We start from the raw sequence: 10093 nt of genomic DNA, 5'->3' as shown, positions 1-10093 counted from the left end.
CTCATCACGAGCCGGCTTGTTCAGCAAAAGTGTAAATCAAGTGAATGACTGTGTCATAATTTGGTTACCAAACCAAGACATTGTTCTTTAGAGAATTAAAAAAGGAAAAGTGTGTCAAAAAGGATTTTTCTCTGGAATGTTGCGAGTAACCTCAAGCAGGAAAAAGGATCATTGTTGGATAACATGGTAACCATGTCGAGGCTATGGACGCTTGCGGGCAACAGAGGCTCTACCTACGACAAATGAGTATACTTTTAAGCCAGTACGCAGAGAAGACCTTATTTTATATTTAATCAAGACCAAGTAATGTCTGGTGCGAATGCAAGAAAAGCATGAGGAAGCAAGAAATTGAGATTAACAAGGCTGAGACAAAGTATCGTTGACAAGGTGAGGGGGTCTACTCTATCCGTTCATAACAAAATTTAGACATATAAGAATTTTGTTGTTTCGGAAGTGAACGGTCAATAGAAATGCAGAGATAACTGGTTCTTCACAGTGAATCGCCATTGTTGTGGTCACCAACAACCCCCCTCTTCGTTTGATATTAGTAATAACATCAAGCAAAGGGGGACCCTTAGCCAAAAATCCAAAAAATATTTTTGTTTGAAAATTCTTTTGTATCAGCTCCCTAAAAGCTATATCGCATCGCAACGGAAAAAGGATCGCTTGCCCAAAGCGCATAAATAGACTAAAAAGGAGCGACGCGAGAACCCATCGCATCGCGCGCATTAAGAGCGTTTGAAAAAGGAGAACCTAAAGAAATGCCGACGGCCGATATGCGACGTCGCACGTCACAATGCCACACGAGCAGCACGAAATGACAAAGTGAAAACCTTGCGATGTTGCGATCTGCGACCATGCAAAGCTGCGATCTGCAATATTAGCGATATGCGATCTGCGATATTAGCGACCTGCGATTTGCGATATCTGCGATCTACGATAACACTTAATAACGTCGCAGCCATCGATACTGTGATACCGATCACAGAAAAAACTCATCGCAAGAATTCTCCGACATACACGGTAGATCCAAAAATGAAAGCGCACCTTAAGGGAAATTAATGACCGCATGCTCGAATATCCAAAACTGATTGCATCGCATTTATCGAAGAGTCAAGTTATGATTAATGTCATTAATTTCGCATTCATTATAATTTAATGCTTTCATGTCAATCTTTTCATCATTTCCCTTCTTCTTTGCGTAAACTGCAAGACATGCAACTTATATAAATCTATATGCAGGAAACATCTAAGGAGAAGGGAAGAGCGCCAATAAGACAACAGAGAGAAGATGCCTCCGCAATTGGATGCCGCATGCAGCAGAACCGCGGATTCCAGAGTATCGCCCAACAGGCACTGATAAAAATAGACTGTCCAAGACTCAGAGTCAAAGGCGCACAAAAGCAGCGTGTTTACAAAAGATCCTGAAGCTCAGACTTGGTAAAGCAGAGAAAGAAGCGCAAGAGAAGGAAGACGCTCCAGAAAAGCCTGGAACAAAGAACGGAAACAGTTCTCGAAATAGGGGATTGTCCATATAGCGCAGCTTCTAACTCATTGAGTCATTCGCGCGACCAGAAACCGAAATAGCAACAGCAAAATCAGTTCAAAAAGAAACTGGATTGTACTAAGTGTGCACACAACGAATACACCCAGCTAGAGAAAGGTTTTCGAAAATATCTTCTAATCTAACAGAAAGAGGTGCCAGCGCTTGTTGTTTCTAATTTTCAAGCTCGAACAAAAGGAAAGGACAACCAGCTGACTCTTTCAGGGCCAACAGCGCATTGCTTACAGCACTAAGGAGCAGATACAGAAACGGTTAGAAATTAGGTTCAGTTTTTAGAAATAAATTTGTTTTTAGTAAAAGGGCGGTCATTTGAAGCCGTTCCCTGAATTTGTGTAAAGTAAAATTAGTCGGTTACTAGTATTTAACCCTTCTCGTTGCATTGGAGAAGGGTCCGAAATTTTGTCAAAAAACTTGTCCTCAAAACATGCACTTTTGCACCCTCGGAGGGGGTTTTTGATGAATGGACGGATCAAGATTTATTTATGTTTGCATTTTAATACCTACTACTGATGTTGCACTTCTATACTCTTAGTAGGCATTAGAAGCAAGTAGAAATAGATCATTATTGCTTAAGGTCTGTAAGTTTAAAATCAGTCATAAATGGTACTTTTATCTTTTGACTAGTTTCTGCTTGCATTCTTAGAGTAATATACAGCTGATGTTATTTATATGTTAACGTATGAATGACTGGACTATCATTTGGCACTTTTGTACGGTGGAGTCATTGATTTGTGCTTAATACATGAATAGCTGATTATGCAATATGCTGTTCACAACCGTTTTGCTTAACTTCTTACGCAAGATGGTTCATCTTAATTGATTTATATTCTCATAATAGCTGAATAATCTTCATTACCAGTTATTCTGTGAAATCTTTCTAGATTGCATAATGGAAAAATTTTGTCCCGGGTTAGTGTAGATTAGATGTATTGTTTTTGTTAGATTTTAGATTAGTTAAGGAATAATTACCTATTTTCTACTATCATTTTCTACACACACACATCACCATTTTCTACACATACATACACCCCTAGAACGGGAAGCTGGTCCCGTCATCCCCAGTCGGACCCGCTACACCAAACGGGCACGGAGCCGCCAACCAGGTTCCCGACCGGGTGGGTATCCCCCTTGTTTTTGACCCGATTTCGGGGCCCTCAACAATAATCAATTACTTTTTCGATAGGAGGAAAGTACTAAGTAGTAATTCCACATATTACACTTACTTATATTGATGTATGGTAAAGTGTAACATCCCCCGATGATCTCGCATAAAAATGCAGGGAGTTAAAAAAATTATATAAATTACCCACGAGTAATTATCTAAATCACTAATCCAGATCTCATTAACCATTAGATAGAATGTTCATCAGTGCATATTGTACTTTTTGTATCACCATTAGCAACCACTATTAGAGTATATTAACATAAACTGTATGATGAACCTTGCATCCATTTCATGATTCCCTTAACGAGACTAATTATTCACATACCTGACATTATGAACATCACATCAGGCAAATAAGTAACATTAATAGACTAACACAGTAATCAATATACATTAATAGACTAACACAGTAATCAATCACGTCACTGAACAGTGATATACACTGGAAACCCCATAAGGTTAAAACCAACAAACATTTGATTTTATTATTAAATTCTCATGAGGGTGTTCACCCCTCACTCAATGGATTATAAGGGAGTCCATTGCTAACCATTGTCATAGAATATTATAAGAGAATATCATTCAAATACAACATATCTAGCTAAAAGCTATTACAATCACCATGATATTATTTACCCACAAATATTCAATATTCATGTGTTTTTGGCCTAGTTGTTCCTTCAATGGACCATCCAATAGCTTGCACTCATCTGCATGGACAATTATTTATTGACCTCCACCATGTTAAACGTAACCTTTCCTTCCATTATTGTTGTCAACATACATTGATACCATGATTACATAAATTATTAATCAGTCAATTCATAAATCTATACTAGTGATGCTTCACCATCTATTCATACTAATTCATGAAATGTAAGAAAAATATCACAACATGTTTCCTTTAATAGCACTACATATTCACTAGTTATAAGCATGTAACCATCAAAGCATTCTGATAAAAGAAATACCACATTAACTAATATTTCCTTTACACAAGCACACATTCTTGCAGGAAAAATCACCACAACTTTCCAGACATTCCTTTAAATAAGACTGACACATTAGTTATGATCTTCATGCATGCGAATTACATAAATTTTATCAAGAGAACTAGTTTTTCAAATATTCTTTTTGGTGCATACAAATGCGTAAAGAAATCTAACACAACGAATGTTGTTCCTATGCGAATGCATACACTTTCCAAAAGAATGTTTAACAAAATAGAGCATACAAACACATGTTTCCTTTTCGAGGAAATCTAAAACAATATGACATACAAAAACATGCTTTCTTATCCATAAAACTAATACAGTAAATCATACCAACATTACCCATATATATATATATATATATATATATATATATATATATATATATATATATATATATATAAGAAAACCAACATAGTACTATGGTTTTTTTCCATGTAAATTCATCTTCTTTCCTAAATAATTTTTTCCAATATAATGTTGGCATTATGGTTCAAGTGTTGTCCTTGATGGCAACTCACTCAGTGGATGGTACAGGTGCTCAAAGGTTAGTACAGGTGATGGCAACTCAATCAGAAGACAGATCTCAGTACAGCATGGCAAGAAAGCTCATACACGCTCTTTCGTTAAGCCCAAGTCGCGTGTACACGCAAGTTAGATTCCGAAAAAGCGCGTGTATGTGGAAAGGTTCCTTTGGTTCATGGTGGTTAGACCTTGGAAGTTGTGCCTATGATTTCGGACCATTATGTCTCGACGGGCGTGTCGATCCCTAGTTTTAAAGTTGATGGTATTGTGTTACTATGGTTTTGGCTCTTGGTATTGAGAAAGGCCTAAGGCTATATAAGGAGAAGAAGATCATTAGGCAAAGATCATCTTTCGACAAGGCATGAATATCTAAGAGAGAAAGAGATCTGATATGCAGGTTCTGAGTTGGTTGATCTGAGCTAAGGAGAGATCTCATCGGTTGATGGTGAACTAGATCTAAGGAGAGATCGGGATCAAATGGTTTGAAATGCACTATCATGTTGATTATGCGTATTTCTAGATCTGCATATTGTCGCAATGTTACGTTCTGAGTCTAACTAATATCTGGTACAGCTGCAAGTTGAGAAAGTTTATTTTTAGATCTGTACGCAGGTTGGATTCGGTAAAAGCGCGTGTATACGCGGTTTCTGCTCATTAAAGTAGCGTATATCTTTTGAAGCTTGATTTGGGTTTACAGTGGGATCTGACTGTTATTACAGAGTTCTGTAGTCTGCTCTGTGTTCTGGTAACTGGTGATTGACAGGGTTCAGTGGTTCAGTGATTCAAAGTTGGTTGTTTTATGCTTCAATGATCTATTGTGAAAATTGAATGAATTGTGGTCTTCAGATTGTAATGTTGTGCTTCAGGAATATCCAAGTCTGAAAATGTATGAAAAGTGATACCTGGAAGAAGTAAGATTGTAGGTCAGCACCTACATACTAGTATTTTGGCTAGTACAAAAGAAAAGGGGGTTGGAGCTCCCTTCCAAGGAAGTTTGGAGAACGAGAGAAGGTTGAAGCCTTCTGCAGGTTGTAGCCTGCGTACTGGTATAAGGCTGCACCAGTACAAAAGATTGTAAACTGAAGTTTCATATTAAGAAAGATAGAGACAACTTGCAGCAGGTGGTTTTCACCCACATTGGGTTTCCACCTTATATCTTGGTGTTCATGTGTGTGGCTTTTTATCTGTTCTGTTATACTGCACATGTTTACTGTTAATATGATGAATAATGTCCTGATGCACTTAATTGAAGAATAAGCCAACTGAATTGTGAGTTTTCTGCTTATACGCTGTTTTACTTCGTCACAGTAGCGTGTACACGCTGGTTCACTTAACTGAAGTAGCGTATATGTTTTGGGCATTTGAAAAGTTTGATTAATCTGATAATATTGATTCACCCCCCCTCTCAGTATTATTTCCAACAATTGGTATCAGAGCAGGTCCTTCAGAGAAGCTTGATCGCTTGAAGGAAGATCATTCATCATGAGCAACTATGAGAAAGAAGCATCAATCAGGCCACCGGTTTTTGATGGAACAAATTTCAATTATTGGAAGGTAAGAGTTACTGCATATCTTCAATCTCTTGGTACAGAAGTTTGGGACATTGTAGAAAAAGGTTATGCTTTTCCTTCAGCTACTCCTACAGATCCAGATGGAAAAAAGGCATATGAAACAAATGCAAAAGCAGTTGCTACCCTATTAGGAAGTATATCTCAAACAGAATTCATGAAGGTCATGCACTTCAAATCAGCAAAAGAAATATGGGACAAAATGATCACTAGCTATGAAGGAGATGAACAGGTAAAGGAAGCTAAACTTCAAACCCTCAGGATTCAATATGAGACTCTCAGGATGTATAATGATGAAAGTGTGGCTAATTATTTTCTCTGGGTAGATGAGATTGTTAATTGTATGAAAAACTTGGGTGAAGAAATAAGAGAAACTATAGTAGTTCAAAAGGTTCTAAGATCTTTATCCCCCAAGTTTGAATCTAAAGTATCTGCAATAGAAGAAAAAGAAAATCTCCGTGTTCTCACTATGTCTCAGCTACATGGAATTCTAACCGCTTATGAAATGAGAAAGGGAGGTCCATCTGACAGAAGGGAAGCTGCTTTTAAGGCATCAGGAAAAGAAGATTACTATGAAGCAAGCCATGTTCCAGAAGAAGAGGAAGAAGAATCAAATTTTGTCAGAAATCTTCAAAGGGGTTCTGGAAGGTTCAGAGGTAAGCTCCCTTTCAAATGTTTTGCTTGTGGGAAAGTAGGTCATTATGCTGCAAAATGTCCTTATAAGGATAAAGGAAAAGAACCTGCTAGATGGAACAAGAAACAAAGTGCAAATAGGAAAAGCTACTACACCCATGAAGATAGTGATGGCTTATGGTATCCTAGAAATACTGATCTCACTCTTCATGCTTACACAGATGCAGATTGGGCTGGAAGTGTGGATGATAGGAAAAGCACAAGTGGAGGTGCTTTCTTCATGGGTTCCAGATTAGTATCTTGGTTCAGCAAGAAACAAAGTTCGATTGCCTTATCTACAGCTGAAGCAGAATATGTAGCTGCAGCATCTTGTTGTACACAACTTCTTTGGATGATGCAGACCTTGCAGGACTTTCAAATCACTTGCACTCCACCTGTCTCTATCTTATGTGATAATACAAGTGCAATCAGCATTTCAAAGAATCCAGTCATGCACTCAAAGACCAAGCACATACCAATCAAGTACCATTTTCTTCGGGAACAAGTGCTTGAACAGAAGGTCAAGTTGGAGTATGTTCCTTCTAAGGAACAAGTTGCTGATATTCTCACAAAACCACTGCCCAGGGAAACTTTTGAATATCTCAGACAAAAGCTGGGAGTAGTTAATGCTTCATCCTGTTGTTGAAATTCGTTTGTTCTACAGAAAAGTTGGTATACGCAGGTTACGGGAGTAATAGGAGCGTATACACGCGGATTCATGGTGGGAAAGTCGCGTGTATGCTGGACGCTTGTTGCAGAAAGAATATCCACGTACATACGCTGTTTTATACAGGAGAAAACGCGTATGTAAAGTTCTGAACAGCAAGGGAAAACTCTGAAGTTCTGAACAGCAATAGGAATGTCAGAATTATTCAGGCACAGTTTCAGGGAGTGCAACAGGCACAGGTTCAGGGGGAGCAGCTCAAAAGTCTCATAAAGCATTGTTGGCATTCAGATGTTTTTGGTTGTTGGTTTCAGGAGAAGGAGCTCAGAAAGAAATTCTAGTTGCTGATCTAACAAGATGTTTATCAGATGCTGCTGATGTCTTTCCTAAGTCTTGGTCTAGATCTGTTGTCTCTATGTCATGTATCTCTCTTGTCTCTTTTATGGTGTCAAGGTCATGTAACGGCCTTTGTTGGTTTCCCCACTATGCCTGGGATGAATGATGAAATGTTCATGTATTATCATGGTTAGGTGGATGAGTCAATATTGATGTATCCCCACTTGGTTGGGTGGATGAGTCATTTTTTTTTGTATATCCTCACTTAGTTGAGAAATGGATGTATGTATGAGTCTTTGGTGATAGGAAGGTCTTTTATGATGTATAGAGTCATGTTCTTCTTGAAGAACATCTTTTGCAGATCTTGCCTACAGTCAAGGGGAGCATGAACAGCACTTGGTGAGCAGGATGGATAGATTGGTACTCTTTGGCATTCACAAAGGGGGAGCACACTTGGAGATTTCAGCATGTACTCAGGGGGAGTATGGACAGCAGTATGGACAGCAGAAGGATTACCAAGGAAGAGAATATCTTGGTCCTCCCTTTGCCCTTGATGTCAAAGGGGGAGAGTGACACTTGGTGTGGTGTGTGGTGGTTGCCATCAAGTCCAAAGGGGGAGATTGTTGGCATTATGGTTCAAGTGTTGTCCTTGATGGCAACTCACTCAGTGGATGGTACAGGTGCTCAAAGGTTAGTACAGGTGATGGCAACTCAATCAGAAGACAGATCTCAGTACAGCATGGCAAGAAAGCTCATACACGCTCTTTCGTTAAGCCCAAGTCGCGTGTACACGCAAGTTAGATTCCGAAAAAGCGCGTGTATGTGGAAAGGTTCCTTTGGTTCATGGTGGTTAGACCTTGGAAGTTGTGCCTATGATTTCGGACCATTATGTCTCGACGGGCGTGTCGATCCCTAGTTTTAAAGTTGATGGTATTGTGTTACTATGGTTTTGGCTCTTGGTATTGAGAAAGGCCTAAGGCTATATAAGGAGAAGAAGATCATTAGGCAAAGATCATCTTTCGACAAGGCATGAATATCTAAGAGAGAAAGAGATCTGATATGCAGGTTCTGAGTTGGTTGATCTGAGCTAAGGAGAGATCTCATCGGTTGATGGTGAACTAGATCTAAGGAGAGATCGGGATCAAATGGTTTGAAATGCACTATCATGTTGATTATGCGTATTTCTAGATCTGCATATTGTCGCAATGTTACGTTCTGAGTCTAACTAATATCTGGTACAGCTGCAAGTTGAGAAAGTTTATTTTTAGATCTGTACGCAGGTTGGATTCGGTAAAAGCGCGTGTATACGCGGTTTCTGCTCATTAAAGTAGCGTATATCTTTTGAAGCTTGATTTGGGTTTACAGTGGGATCTGACTGTTATTACAGAGTTCTGTAGTCTGCTCTGTGTTCTGGTAACTGGTGATTGACAGGGTTCAGTGGTTCAGTGATTCAAAGTTGGTTGTTTTATGCTTCAATGATCTGTTGTGAAAATTGAATGAATTGTGGTCTTCAGATTGTAATGTTGTGCTTCAGGAATATCCAAGTCTGAAAATGTATGAAAAGTGATACCTGGAAGAAGTAAGATTGTAGGTCAGCACCTACATACTAGTATTTTGGCTAGTACAAAAGAAAAGGGGGTTGGAGCTCCCTTCCAAGGAAGTTTGGAGAACGAGAGAAGGTTGAAGCCTTCTGCAGGTTGTAGCCTGCGTACTGGTATAAGGCTGCACCAGTACAAAAGATTGTAAACTGAAGTTTCATATTAAGAAAGATAGAGACAACTTGCAGCAGGTGGTTTTCACCCACATTGGGTTTCCACCTTATATCTTGGTGTTCATGTGTGTGGCTTTTTATCTGTTCTGTTATACTGCACATGTTTACTGTTAATATGATGAATAATGTCCTGATGCACTTAATTGAAGAATAAGCCAACTGAATTGTGAGTTTTCTGCTTATACGCTGTTTTACTTCGTCACAGTAGCGTGTACACGCTGGTTCACTTAACTGAAGTAGCGTATATGTTTGGGCATTTGAAAAGTTTGATTAATCTGATAATACTGATTCACCCCCCCCTCTCAGTATTATTTCCAACATATAAGCTAACACAACCTGCTATCTTTTCCCACATAAACATGTATATTTTTTTCTAAATGAAAGCTAAGACAAATCATGCATGAATATATATGATCTTATTCCAAAAGAAACTAATGTAGTAGTTATGATAGCTAATATTTTTTCTCAAGAAATATAGCTCAATAGTTCTATCCATGCAAAGGACATATCTATATAACATAACTATTCTTTGTGTATGCAAGAGCTTATCAAAATATTTAATTTTTTTTTTTTATGTATGCAACACACATCCCTCCTTTAAGAGGGTCTAACTATTTATGCTATATATGGGAATAATTTTATTTTTAAAAAAAATGATGCAATTAACTATTATTTCTATGCATATGCATTTTCAAGAATAAAAAATAGTTTCTCTATCTTTTATTTACAAATTTATGCATTTATTTTCAAGAAAGTATCATATTCAACCCTTCTTTTATGCATTAAACCATGCAATTAAATCAAATTATCCAATATACAACACACAAATAATTTAT

This window comes from Pinus tabuliformis, chromosome 4_1 (genome assembly GCF_031772625.1).
Source record: "Pinus tabuliformis cultivar Carrire ecotype Pingquan chromosome 4_1, CPIR1, whole genome shotgun sequence".
Classification (NCBI taxonomy): Eukaryota; Viridiplantae; Streptophyta; class Pinopsida; order Pinales; family Pinaceae; genus Pinus; species Pinus tabuliformis.
The sequence above is the reverse complement of the archived record's forward strand: the minus strand, read 5'-3'. Positions refer to the sequence as shown.